Source organism: Muntiacus reevesi, chromosome 2 (genome assembly GCF_963930625.1).
Source record: "Muntiacus reevesi chromosome 2, mMunRee1.1, whole genome shotgun sequence".
Taxonomy (NCBI): Eukaryota; Metazoa; Chordata; class Mammalia; order Artiodactyla; family Cervidae; genus Muntiacus; species Muntiacus reevesi.
This window is the reverse complement of record NC_089250.1, coordinates 145,506,803-145,521,315: the sequence shown is the minus strand read 5'-3', so window position 1 is coordinate 145,521,315 and position 14,513 is coordinate 145,506,803. Positions and strand designations below refer to the sequence as shown.

General features: G+C 39.1%; 1 protein-coding gene and 1 pseudogene across 6 annotated transcripts in view; both read right to left on the bottom strand.

Annotated features, from left to right (window-relative positions):
* GBF1 (golgi brefeldin A resistant guanine nucleotide exchange factor 1) overlaps positions 1 to 14,513 on the bottom strand; it is a 120,898-nt gene that overhangs the window by 78,377 nt on the left and 28,008 nt on the right. The gene's annotated exons all lie outside the window — the stretch shown is intronic.
* Positions 12,666 to 12,794, bottom strand: LOC136161939 (U2 spliceosomal RNA; annotated as a pseudogene).

Here is a 14,513-nt window from a genome sequence, read left to right as displayed (position 1 = left end):
TCATCTCACTCTATGAGAAAAAAGAAAACAAGACAGAGCTGACCAATATCAGCACTTCTCATTTTTCTAAGAGCAGAAAACAGTAACATTTTCTTTAAAAAAAAAATCCTAATGCCTCCTCTTCATGGCCAACCAGTAAATAACTTGGGGAAGACAATAAAAGTGACCTAATTTCTATTTCAGAGCACAAAGCTAAACCTTAGGTTATTTATAGGTCTGGTATCAGTCAGCCTTGTCCTCATCTCCCCTCCTTACACCTTGGATTGCCTGCTCTCCAAACAGGGAGGCTCCTATGCACACTCTGAGTTAAAGGCTCTCAGAGGAACTCTCATTTCTATACTTCAAATGCAAATACACTAGTTGATGCTGAAGAACCTCACTGTAAGGATAAAAAATACCACTAACCTAACCAGGTTTCAAACAGTTCACATTAATAGGGGGGAAAAGACATGAGGAATAAATATGAAAAGATTAAAAAATATTATCCAGATATAAAAGGTGCTGATACAAATCAAAATGGATACTATCCAATTTCTGTCAAATAAGTGGCCAAGACTTAAGCACAAATAATTCACATGAGAAAAACTTCTAACAGTAAAACACTTGAGAAAATGCTAGTAATTAAAGAACTGTAAAACAAATTAAAAAGGTATAGTCCTGTCAACTAAATTAGCAAAATAAAAAGAAGGTAAAAAATAATAAAGGACAGCACAACCATAAAACTCAGTCGGGTCTACTAATGGGTCTATTATTTCACAAAGATAATTAGGAAAAAACCCAATTTTATCAGCATAAAGATGATTAAAGTCACACTATATACAACAAATTAAAATTTTTAAAAGAATAGTTAACCTATGACATTCTAATTCAATGTATTTTTATAATGACAATAAAAATGCTAAATAAAATTCTGTATTAAGTTATGCTAAATGAATAAAAGGAACAAAAATAACATGGCAAATTGATTAAACTATTTAAATTCTATGTATATAATGCTAAGGATTAGAGAAGGTCAGAGTTAGGTAAAGAGTGATTTTATGATGAAAGGTTTTTTGTTCTTGTTTACCTGCTTTATTACTTTTATCGATGGACTTCTATAGAGGTAAACACAATTTTGGATCCTCTCTGGTTCTATACAACTTCCCTGGTGGCTCAGATGGTAAAAGCGTTTGACTACAATGCGGGAGACCTGGGTTCTATCCCTGGGTCAAGAAGATCCTCTGGAGAAGGAAATGGCAACCCACTCTTGCCTGGAAAAATCCCATGGACAGAGGAGCCTAGTAGGCTACAGTCCATGGGGTGGCAAAGAGTTGGACATGACTGAGTGACTTCACTCACTGGTTCTATACTCTGCTACGTTGTGCGTGTATGCTCAGTCATGTCCGACTCTTTGCAACCCCCATGGACTGTAGTCCGTCAGGCTCCTCTGTCTGTGGAATTTTCCAGGTTCTGTATATCCTGAGTCAAAAAAAAGTATTGTGTACCTTTTTCCAGGTATGAATTTTCTAGTAGGCCAGTCAACAGCAACAGGAATATGAGGGCAGATTCATTCATAGCTTCAAGCTGTTCCTAGGAAGCCAAAGATGCTCTAGGATTTTTGAGAAAGTAAGCTAATTCTCCTTTTTAACACCCACAAGAGCTGAACAAGTTCAATTTCACAACACAGGCTATCAGGTATAGAGTTTGGTGGAGGAAACTACCAAGGTGGCAAAAGATGTCAATGTAACAGCATAGCTTGCATGGTCACCAAACAGGGAGGACAGTGTCTCCAGTTAGTTTCAAGATCAACCTGTACATTCTTCATTACTATGACTATAGACCTGCTTGTCCTAGAAAGGTAAAGAAAAGCAAATCACTCTTTAGACTCTTTCCTGATTAGTATACAAAGGACCAAATGAACCCATCAAGTAATAGATTAAACTTAGTTTTTTAATATCTCCCCTGTGCAAGGACTTTATCTCCATCTCAGAGCTCCTGGATAGAATCTAAGAATTGTTCACATCATTACATATCTCAATCTGGAAGATCCACAGTGGTCCTATGACGCTGGTCACTCCAGTCTATTTGCACCAAATTTTATAGGATTGGTGGTAAATGGATTGAGAAAGCACAAAGGATTATCAGAATTCAACTGAAGGGCTCTCATGAGGAGAGGGCGCCACAGGTGTTTCCCTTAGAAGAAAGAGAGAGAAGACAGGGAAGACAGGAAGGAAGCAGCAAATGGATTGATCATGCTTACTGGTTCGCTTTAGAAAGAGAGGGGTTTTACTAATGCTTAAGGCAGAGTGACAATGGGTGAGAAAGATTCACATGTTGAAGAATATATATTTCACATATATGTTTGCCATATACACCCTGGATAATTTACAGACAGAACAGTTCGAGAAAAGACAGAAAGAAAGAAAAAAAAGAGAGAGAGAGAGAGAAAAGACAGAAAGAGGGCTAGTAGGGAGAACACAATTTTTTAGGGGGAAAAAAATCAGTATTTAAGCCCAAGTAAACTTCTGAAATTTTTCCATTAATTTCTTGTGTAGCCAGCCTCCAAGATGACCCCCAATGACAATGATTACATATGCGTGTGCGGTTCTCTCCCAGGTCATGTCAGGACTGGTCTGCTGATCAATGTTATACAATAAAAGTTCTGAGACTAGGTAAGAAAAATTAGTGCAGCTTCTGCTCTCTCTCAGATCACCCACTTAGGGGTAAGCCAGCTGTCAAGTTGTTAGCTATCCTATGGAAAGGTCTGCACTGTGAGAAACTGAGGCCTCTGGACGACAGCCTGCAAGAAACTGGGGTACCTTAACAAAAACCATATGAGTAAGCTTAGATATGGGTCCTCCAGCCCAGCCAAGCTTTCAAATGACTGCAGCTCTGACTGATCATCTTGAGGGACCCTAAGCTGAAACCACTAAATGGCTCTCAGATTCCTGACCCTTAGAAACTGTTGCATAATAAAAAGTTTAAGCTTCTAAATATTAGGGTAATTTGCTACATAGCAATAGATAACATGATAACATCGAACTAAACAAGTTGACGGGGAACTGTACCATATGGTAATAATACCATGATTCTATCTACTGAGTGAGAAAAAGAATCATATTCAAATTAAAAGTGGTGTGCTTCCTAAGATACCACTAAAAGCTGAATAAAGCTAAAAAAAGGGGCTCCATTGGAGAGAATGAATTGTCCTTTATTTTCAACACTAATCTGAGGATTGTCACAAAGAGGCCCCATCAGAAGAGCCCAATACAGTTTCCTCCCACTAGTCATATTATCTATTTTACAACCATAGACATGGAATTAATGAAGGGTAAGTTTCCTGTACAAGTCACTGTGAGGGTCTCACCCCATATCAGAGCAGTCAGGGTTAAAGTTGAGGCAGCAAACTTATCCCCAGAGATACATGCCTGGTACTAAGTTGAGATTCATAAGACTCTCCCTGAGTTTTCCTTACCTCTAAATGCTGGGATAACTGATGCTCACTGAATGCCGACATTTGTATGAATAAAAATGAAGGGATTTAGCAAATCTTGTTCCTGCACACAGTTGTCAAAAAAAATCTGACCTTTACAACAGGAAAAAGAGGGGGGATTTAAAGATTTAAAGAAGAGGCAGTGACTGTCTGATGTATAACAAACCTTTGAAAAATTATGAAGCAGTGAAAATCCCCTACAGGTCCCAACAAAATGTGTCCAATTTGCATTCCAGCAAAGCTTTCCATACATACCATTTGACTCCTGTGTGTACTTCCAGGCAAGTAAATCCTGAGGAATAATCCCACTGGGACCTAAGTCTGATCTCTGATATATTACTGTTCCACAACTCCAGACCAGGCTCCACAAATGCCTTTTTGGTTCCAAATAACTAAATCAAAGTCATCCTGATAAGCTTTGAAAACAGGGAATGTGAGGAGTGGTTTAATGAATGTTACAACTCAACCTATTATAGAACACAGCACATTATTAGAAGAGGGAGGGGAAAAAACCCATCCCCAAATCTCTCAAGACCAAATCCAGACATACCTGTCATTCAACCACACCTGACTATAAAGCCTTATTCAAAGCCTGACTTTGATCAAATGGTTAGGATGCATTTATAAACCTAACCTGGAGCAGGGGAGAGGGAGAGGGGGAGAGAGGTAGGGTAGAGACTACAATTTTCTGTTTGCTTTGAGAACTGGTGCAGATTCATTAAAAAAATTTTTTTAAGCAACCAATGGAAGCAATAAACACAGAAATGTATTATGATTTATTCTGATCTAAAACACAGCAAACACATTACAGTAGCAAAAAATAATTTTTCTGAAAGTTAGAAAAATCTACCACCCAACTCATAAACTGGAAAAAGCAGTGTTACCAAAAAAAAAATGAAAGCTAGACTTATAGAGGAGAGAGAGAGAACTACAAGGTCAAGCTTCCTAGATCCCAGCAACAATTTCCTCCTTCCACAAGAAGAAAGTAATTTCTACAAAAGAAAAATTTACATAAGACACACTAAAACATTAACCACAGTGACTACTATTATACAAATCACAAAATATGTAGACATAAAAAGTAGAAATTGATGGCCTAAAAAAGAGAAGGTATGAAAAAGGCATTCAGGAACTCAATAATTTGATGTAGAAGACATCAAGATAAGAAACCATCTTGCCAAATAGCAAAGAAATGGGATTGTTAGAGTATTAAGGTCCATGGAAGTAGTAAAGGGCTTCCCTGGTGGCTCAGACAGTACAGAATCTGCCTGCCAGTGCAGCAGACCCGGGTTTGATCCCTGGGTCAGGAAGATCCCCTGGAAAAGGAAATGGCAACTCATTCCAGTATTCTTGCCTGAAGAATCCCATAGACAGAGGAGATTGGTAGGCTACAGTCCAAGGGGTTGCAAAGAGTTGGACATGACTGAGCAACCAATTAACAAGTAGTAAAAGAATAACAACAGAAATCAATTTATGTAGCACCTTAAAAAGAACCAGTCACTTATCAGGATTAGCATTAACTCCCTCTCCAGAAGGCAACTCAGCAAGCAAACTGAACTTCCTGATTAGTCAGCAAGACCCAGTCTATTGCCTGGTGCAGGATTCTGATGGCATATGATACCAGAAATACTACCATCTATGTCAAGACCCAAAATGTAACTGACACTCTTTTTGGCAGGTCAGATTTCAACCCTATCTAAGCAAACCATATCAGCTGTGACCACTATGTCCTATAGATTTTTTTTCCCCAATTATTTTTATTAGTTGGAGGCTAATTACTTTACATTATTGTAGTGGTTTTTGCCATACACTGACATGAATCAGCCATGGATTTACATGTGTTTCCCATCCTGAACCCCCCTCCCACCTCCCACCCCATCCCATCCCATCCCTCTGGGTCATCCCAGTGCACCAGCCCCAAGCACTTGTCTCATGCATCTAACCTGGACTGGCGATCTGTTTCACACTTGATAATATACATGTTTCAATGCTGTTCTCTCAGATCATACCACCCTCGCCTTCTCCCATAGAGTCCAAAAGTCTGTTCTATACATCTGTGTCTCTTTTTCTGTCTTGCATATAGGGTTATTGTTACCATCTTTCTAAATTCCATATATATGCATTAGTATACTGTATTGGTGTTTTTCTTTCTGGCTTACTTCACTCTGTATAATGGGCTCCAGTTTCATCCACCTCATTAGAACTGATTCAACTGAATTCTTTTTCATGTCCTACAGATTTTAGAAGAAAGTAATTCTTTAGCACAAAAGGTAGAACCTCAATACTTTATTTGACCCAGAAGAGCCTTACTGTGATTTCAGGGAAACATGCCAAGAGATCCATAAAGACCTGAAGGAGTTTTATCTAGTGCTGGTAAGGATGTGGAGAAACTGGAACCCTCAAACAGTGCTGCTAGGACTGTAAACTGATTCAGCTGCTATGAAAAACAGTTTGACATTTCCTTAAAAAGTCAGTTACCATATGAGCCAGTAATGCCACTCCTGGGTATATAATTCAAAAGAAGGAAAACAGGTATTCAAATACATGTACACACATAAGCCTAACAGGACTACTCACAATAGCCAAAGAGTAGAAACAGTCCAAATGTTCATTAGTGGGTGAATGGATAAATAAACTGTGGTATATAGACACGATGGAATATTATTCATCCATAAAAGGAATAAACTATTGATTCTTGCTACAACATAGGTAAACCTCAAAAACACTATGCTAGGATGTCCCTGGTGGTCCAGTGGATAAGAATCCACCTGCCTGGAGAAGGAAATGGCAACCCACTCCAGTACTCTTGCCTAGAAAATTCCATGGATGGAGGAGTCTGGTGGGCTACAGTCCATGGGGTTGCAAAGAGTCAGACGCGACTGAGTGACTTTTCACTTTCACTCTCACTTCCTAAATACAATGGTGGTTCTGATTATTGCACTTAAAACTGGGATATTGGACTATATTTTCAGTATTCTGTTAAAGTACTGTGTAGATAAAATGATATTAAAAAATATTGTTACCAAGAAAAAAAAAAAGAATCCACCTGCCAAGGCAGGGGATATGGGTTCGATCCCTAGTCTGGGAAGATTACACACGCTGCAGAGTATTTAACCTGTGCACCACAACTACTGAGCCCATCTTCTAGAGCCTGCAAGGTGCAACTACTGAAGCCTGTGCACCTAGAGCCTATGCTCTGCAACAAGAGAAGCCACTGCAATGAGAAGCCCATGCACTGCAACGAAGAGCAGCTCACTCTTGCTGCAACTAGAGGAAAGCCTGCACAGCAGCAAAGACCCAGTGCAACCAAAAATAAATATGAAAATAAACAAACAAAACACTACACTAAGTGAAAGAAGCCAGATAGGTCATATATCACATGGCTTTCCTCGTAGCTCATGGTAAAGAATCCACCTGCCAATGCAGGAGATGTGAGTTTAATCCCTAGGTCGGGAAGATCTCCTGGAAAAAGATGTGGCAACCCACTCCAGTATTCTTGCCTGGGAAATCCCATGGACAGAGGAGCCTGTTGGGCTACAGTCCTTGGGGTCACAAAAAGAGTTGGATGTGACTTAGTAACTAAAACAACAACAACAATCCAGGAGGGAAACAGAATGCAGACTGGTGTTTGCCAGGGATTGAGGAGAAAGGAGAAGTAGTTAACCATTTAGTAAGTAGTAACAAGGTTTCCTTTAGTGGTACTGAAAATACTTTGGAACTAGACAGAGGTGGTGGCTGCAACACTATGAATGTTTGGCATCACCAAATTAATGGACATGAGTTTGATCAGGGAAGCCTGGTGTGCTGCAGTTCATGGGATCCTATACAACTTAGTGACTGAATAACAAGTGCCAATGAATTAACTATTCACTTCAAAATGGTCAATTTTATGTTAGATGAAATTTACCTCAATTTTTTTTATAAGGTTCTTGAAAATGAAAGTAAAGATTCTCTTATCACTAGTTCTACTTAATTTTTCTACAATGCTTTAACAGGATATGAGTTTTCCTTCTGAGAAACTGTAAGTTCCTATAGTGTCTTCTTTGTAGCTTTTGTAGAGACAAGCAGTCACTTCAGGCCATAGTCCACAGGAACTATTTTGGATTCTTGCAAAAGTGAAGTATACCTGGTAGCTTTCCACTCACCAAAACTGGTTGCTCTGAAGCAGAGATGTTAGTGAGGCATCTCTGTCTTGCACTCTGCACTGGAAGCTCAGTGAATCAGCCTCCTTAGCCAGCCACAAATCCTTAGAGACTCTACATCTGCTGAGACCTCATGAAGATTTCACACTGTGCAAGACCACAGTAAGGAATCTCCCTTTCCTCCATCACAGTTCAAATACTGAGTGCTCTGGAGACACAGATACTTTACTGTTTCCTGTCTTACATTCTGAATAAGACTTTCCTCCGATCTAACAACAGTTTAAAATTTCACCAATGGACAGGATTTTCTGGTTTGAACAGTCATTTTTCATATTGTCACTTTGTCTTTCATATTTTCTCTTTCAAATTGGTAAAGCAAAAGCATTTTCAGAGTATTAGGTCCATCCTGGAATGTTTAATGGCTCCCCTGATAGCTCAGTTGGTAAAGAATCTGCCTGCAATGCAGGAGACCCCAGTTTGATTCCTGGGTCGGGAAGATCCTCTGGAGAAGGAATAGGCTACCCACTCCAGTATTCTTGGGCTTCCCTTGTGGCTCAGTTGGTAAAGAATCCGCCCACAATGCAGGAGACCTGGGTTCGATCCCTAGGTTGGGAAGATCTCCTGGAGAAGGGAAAGGCTACCCACTTCAGCATTCAGGCCTGGAGAATTCCAAGGACTGTAGTTCATGTATGTAGTCCATGGAATGTTTAATATCTGCTGTCATCTTTGCTCCCATCGATAACCTCCCACTCTCCTGGCACAAGGCCTTAGTCATCCATGCCCGTTAAGACTCCTAAGCTGGTAGTTTATAACATCTATATCATCCCCACCCTACTCCATGATGCCATGAAGACAAACAATATACATAAACTTCCTCAAGTTTTCCCTCATTTTTTAATTCATTGCTATTTCCATAGCTGCCTTTAGACAAAAAAATCAGAGCTAATAACCAGAGAGAGCAACAGTCACTACAAAAAGGTGCTAAACCAGCCTCTAGACTCACAGCTATATATCATAAAAGCATAAACTGAGAAGTATCCCATTTCCCATTAATTAAAATAAAAACTGTGTTAATAAAAGTGGTTGTTAATGCCATCAATAAACTCTTACCCTATCAGCTTAATTTGGAGAACTTTAAAAGTTGCCCTTTAAGACACAGGTACAACCCCATGGATACTTCTCTAGGCAAGAGATGCTATTCCCTCAAAATGTGATGATTTATATGCCTATAGTTTCCGTCACCCTGAAATTATCTTTTAATAGTATCTAGAATCATCAGCAACATACTATACTTTACCTCCTCCCCCCTCTTCCACCTTACCCCACTGAATAAAACATTCAGAGCCTGTAACTGACATGTGCTGGTGGATTTTTTCATTTTTCTACCACCTCTCAGCACTACAACTCTATGAATCTCCTAACCTCAAGCCAGAACTTCAGCATGCTCAACTAGATTCTAGAACTTTACAAAAAATTCATGTGCTTTAGTCCCAGTCACTTCTACATAATGCCAGAAACAGTTTGGTTGTGTTAGTGCATATGCTAGGCTTTCAGTGGACTTTCCTACTGAACTTGGATGTCTAACAACAAGCACCAGGGAGCAGCAAGCCTGCTGCTAGAAAACAAGGTCAACTTATCAGGTAGTCCAGAATTCTCTGGAATCAGCTCCTTTGATAAACAGCAGAATTACAAAGAGAACGGGCATTTCCCATAGGACTGTTACTAAAATAATAATGTTAATTTATATCCAGGTAAGACAGAAAGGTCCAAAACAAGTAATATTTATTCAAATTGGTCTCTTATTCCTCTTCTACAAATGGCCCACTGGAAAGTTGGCTACAGTTCTGCCCTCATCCACATTAAAAGCAAATAGCTACTTCATTGTCTTTTTACAAATCATAATCACATTTTAATATAAACTTTTACTAACTGTATAACCTTGAACATGTTACTTAGTCTTTCCAGAGCCTGAATTTTATCTGTAAAAGGAGGATAGTAATAAAGGCTCAGTCTATTTTGTGGGTTGTTATGAAACATTAAAGAAAAAAAAATATGCAAACTATCGCAGTGAAGAGGAGCCTGAGGAAACATGACAGCTAAACATAATATGGCATCCTGGATGGGATCCTGGAACCATTAGGTGAAAACCAAGGAAATCTGAATGGACTTCAGTTAATATAATGTATCAGATGGGTTCGTTAACTGTGACAAATATACCATACTAATGTGAGATGTTAATAATAGGAGAAGCTTGGTACAGGGTATATGGGAACTTCTTTACAATTTCTCCATATATCTAAATCTATTCTAGAATAAAGACACTTTTTAAAAAGTTTTAAAATGACAAAGTTCTAGTCATTTGTAAAAGATCACATAATTTCATAGATTTAGTCTTTTATATAGATTGTTGGTAAGTAGGCAGCCACCTTAAGTAGTTCAGATAACAGAGATAGCTTAAAGAGTTAAGTTCTGGTGTGAAGAGTCTAGCCCCCAGAAACATCCCAGCTGTTTCCTGCCAGCTGGTGCCTCATGTCTGACTTTCAATAGAGTTGATTTTCTTTGTATAATTATATTTGTCTTTCAACTTGTCTGTTTCACTAAAAAAAAAAAAAAAAGTTACTTTTAAAAAGAGACTCTATACAGGTATGTGTTATAATTTTAAGACTGCAAAAAGTGAACTATAAGGCAAAAGGGTATGGCTATTTATTGCTAACTGACCAAACAGATCTGATTTCTACTCCCATCTTCAAATGTAGGAACAGACAGACACCCAGAGATAGAATACACCAAGTGTACCCAACTCCTGCCAACTCCTGTTCTGCCCTGGAAAAAAAAAAAAGCAGCAGAAGAAGAAAGCAAGAGTCCCAGAAGTGCAGGAAATTGTTTCTCAGACGAAAGACAACACTTCCTTTCCCAGAACAATCCATCTCCCACACTGACATCCTGCTCCTGCTATATTTACCCAACCCAAATCTGCCGATGATATACTTCCAGCTGCACTCCTGCCACATGGTCCTGTCACTCAGTCACAACACTCAGGGGAATCTGTCCAGAGGGCAGAGCCTAGAAATCACTACACACTAATCCATGCTTCCTCTATCGGTAGCCTTCAGAGTAAAGTGAGACAAAATACGGACAGTATTACTCCCTGTTTATTTTGGAAGTGACTGGGGAGACAAGAGGTACTTCATTTTGTATAGCTGCTAATTTTGACTGCTTCTCATAGTAGCCATTGGAGGAGCCTAAAGAATGAAGGGATTGAAATGGGAGTTTCATTAACAGTTAAAAATAACTGTTAATGCTAGCTGCCCAAAAGGCATCTCTTAATAGACTCTTCCACAATAACCTACTAGGATCAGGCTATCAAGTCACCTTATCACAGGGTAAACCTTTCAGTTCTCAACGGATGGATGCAAGGAATTAAAGCTGGGACCATTTTATTCATCCAGACCTCATCCTACTTTGCAGCACACTCTACTGAAAGGGGAAAGCCGAAACAGTAGACTGGGTAAAGGTAAATGTTAGAGTTGATTTAGCAACTCTGTAATCTTGGTCCTTCCCTCCAAGTCCTTTTCTTCTGCTCCTTTCTGTTCTTTCCTTCTTATTTTCTGCCTCTCTAGTTTCATTTATTTTCTTTCCCTATTTCTCTCTTTCTTAATTTTTCATGGGCAAGGTTTCTTCCACAAAACATAACTGATAACTAGTAAGGTTTTCATTAGTAATATATCATCAGCCTACTCTTCACCATAGTAACAGCAAAGAATAAGACTCAAGAGTAATACCTTTTTCTCTACCTTTTCTTAGGGAGGCTCGTTCATGCGTATTGATCAGATTCTTCAAAGGAATAAAAAGAAAGTAGAAGCAAGGGGAAAACGTAGAGAAAAGAGAGTGAAGGAGAGAAAAGGGTGATAGTAAGTAAGAATGGGGAGTGATTTTCTAAAACCAATTTTTTCTCTTAAAATTCCTGAATGATGGGCATTTCAAAACTTTGTATGTTTTAAAAAGCTGAAGTAAAAGTTCTTAATGAGCTCAACCAGGCTTCTAAAATATATTTGAGAAATGCTGATATATGATGCATTCATGTTGCTATCCCACTTACTAGAAGGAGAAAAGAAAAAAACTGAAGGGCGTCAGCTTCACAAGGCTGTTACCAGTATGGCTTAGGGGAAAAGCACTTACGCTGCTGGTTGAGCAGAAAACAAATTCATTCTACTGATGATGGTGCCATATTCTAGGAAATCACCAAACCCTCGGTCAAGCCTCACTGAGATAAACCTTTTCCCAATTTTCAAAACTAAAAAGTGTTTTGGCTGCCTTGGTGGTTCAGTGGTAAGAATCCGCCTGCTAATGTAGGAGACATGAGTTGGATCCCTGATCCAGGAAAATCCTATGTGCCATGGAGCAACTAAGCCTGTGCACCACGACTATTGAGCCTGTGCTCTAGAGCCCATGAGCTGCAACTACTGAAGCCCGCTCACCCTAGAGCCCATGCTGCACAACAGGAGAAGCTACCAAAATGAGAAGCCTGTGCATTGCAATGAAGAGCAGGCCTCGCTCACCACAACTAGAGAAAAGATTGTGCAGCAACAAAGACCAAGCACAACCAAAAATAAATAAAATTATTAAAAACAACAACTAGAAGAGTTTTTAAGTTACTGGCTTTTTAAAATTTTTTTGGCCATGCCATGTGACTTATGGGATTTTAGTTACCTGACCAGGCATCGAACCCTGGCCCTTGGTAGTGAGAGCTCCAAGTCCTAACCACTGGACTCCCAAGGAATTCCCCAAGCTACTGGATATTTTTAAAAAACAGCATCACAAGCTTCCCTGGTGGCTCAGTGGTAAAGAATTCACTTGCCAATGCAGGAGACATGGGTTGGATCCCCAATCCAGGAAGATTCCACATGCCACAGAGAACTAAGCCTGTGTGTCTTAACTACTGAACCTGTGCCCTCATCGTGAGGGCCGCAACAACTGAAGCCTATGTGTCCTAGAGCCTGTGCTCTACAACAAGAGAAATCACCGCAAGGAGAAGCCCATGCACCACAATTAGAGTGTAGCCCCCGCTCTCCACAAGTAGAGAAAAGCCAGAACAGCAATAAAATCCTAGCACAGCCAAAAAATAAAATATATAAATAAAATTTTTACACTTGATCTTAGCCAAAAGGCCGAGAAGTGATACATAAATAAAATTTTTAAAAAAACACAATAAGAACAGCAGCAGCATCACCAAAGCCATAAAGAAATACAGATTTTCAGAGCATGTGATTATATTTCTTAGAAAGAAACAAACATAAGCAAGCTAGGAAGAAAATTCACATTTTCTTCTCATACCTAAGAACAAGTCCTTTAAGAACAGATGTTTTAAGCAACCATTCAAATTTTCCATCACTGCAACCTGATAATGGTCAGGCAAGAATCATCAACATATGATAAATTATGGGGAGAAAAGTTTGTCATTGTTGTTATCTAGTTGCTCAGTTATGTCCTATTCTTTTGCAACCCTATGGACTGTAGCCCTCCAGGGTCCTCTGTCCTTGAGATTTCACAGGCAAGAATATTGGAGTGGGTTGCCATATTCTTCTCCAAGGGAATCTTCCCAACCTAGCGATTGAACCCACGTCTCCTGCATTGGCAGGCTGGTTCTTTACCACTGAGCCACCAAAAGTTTAATGAAGAGCAAAACAAGGTCTTAATATGTCGCCCCACAAACTGCTTGTGAGTTCCAAGGGAATCACAGTATCTATTCAGTGGAGAAACAAAGTTAACACCTTGATGAAGTGATCAAAATTAATATCACCAATGAGGGGTGAGGGGTGTCCTAAGAAGGACACTATTATCAGTAGCAGTGGGTATGTGCTAAGTTGCTTCAGTTGTGTCCAACTCCTTGCGACCACAAGGACTGTAGCCCACCATGCTCCTCTGTCCATAGAATTCTCCAAGTAACAATACTGGAGTGGGTTGTCATTTCCTTCTCTAGGAGATCTTCCCAGAAGAGGGATCGAACCCAGGTTTCCCACACTGCAGGTGGATTCTTTATGGTCTGAGCCACCAGGAAAGCCCAGTGGTGGTAGTATGCCAAATACATACTACTTGAATCATCATGAGGAAATACCAGACTAACCCAAATGAAGAACACTCTTGAAAGAAAGAAAAGAAGAAAAAAATGGCTGGTATTCATTTTAAAAATTCAATGTCATGAAAGACCAAAAAAGACTGTAGAACTGTTTCAGATTAAAGGAGACTAAAGAAATATGACAGCTAAATGCAATATGTGATCCTTGACTGAAAAGGAAAAAACTAAAAAATTTATTATTGGGACAACTGACAGAATTGGAATATGAATAGTATTGTATCAATGCTAAATTTCTTGAACTTGATACTGTATTAAAGATTATGTAAAAGGTTATCCTTGTTCTTAGCAAATACACATTTGAAGTATTAAGTGATAAGACTGTAATATATATATAATCTACTCTCAAATGATTTAGAAAAAAACATATATACATATGTATGTGTGTGTATAGAAAGAGAATAATAAAAACAAAAGTATATAGGAGACCTCTGTATTATTCTTGCAACATTTAAGTTTGAAATTATTTCAAAATGAAAATTTGAAAGAATCCACTATCAGTTGATGATTAAATATCCTGACACTAGTAAATTAAAGAGGAAGTAGAGATGGACTTACATTCTAGATAACACTAAAACATTAAATGGTAGGGAAGCAAGCCAATTCTTTCCCTTCTGAGCTTTTAGAGGAAGACTTAGCAACATAAATATTTCCCGCTCTCTGCCTTCAATTACTGCATACACACAACCCAGTTTTGCTGATTCTTAAGGCTGCAGCCTACCTAGGACCACTTAGGACCCTAGCAACAGCTCCCATTCTCTAAATA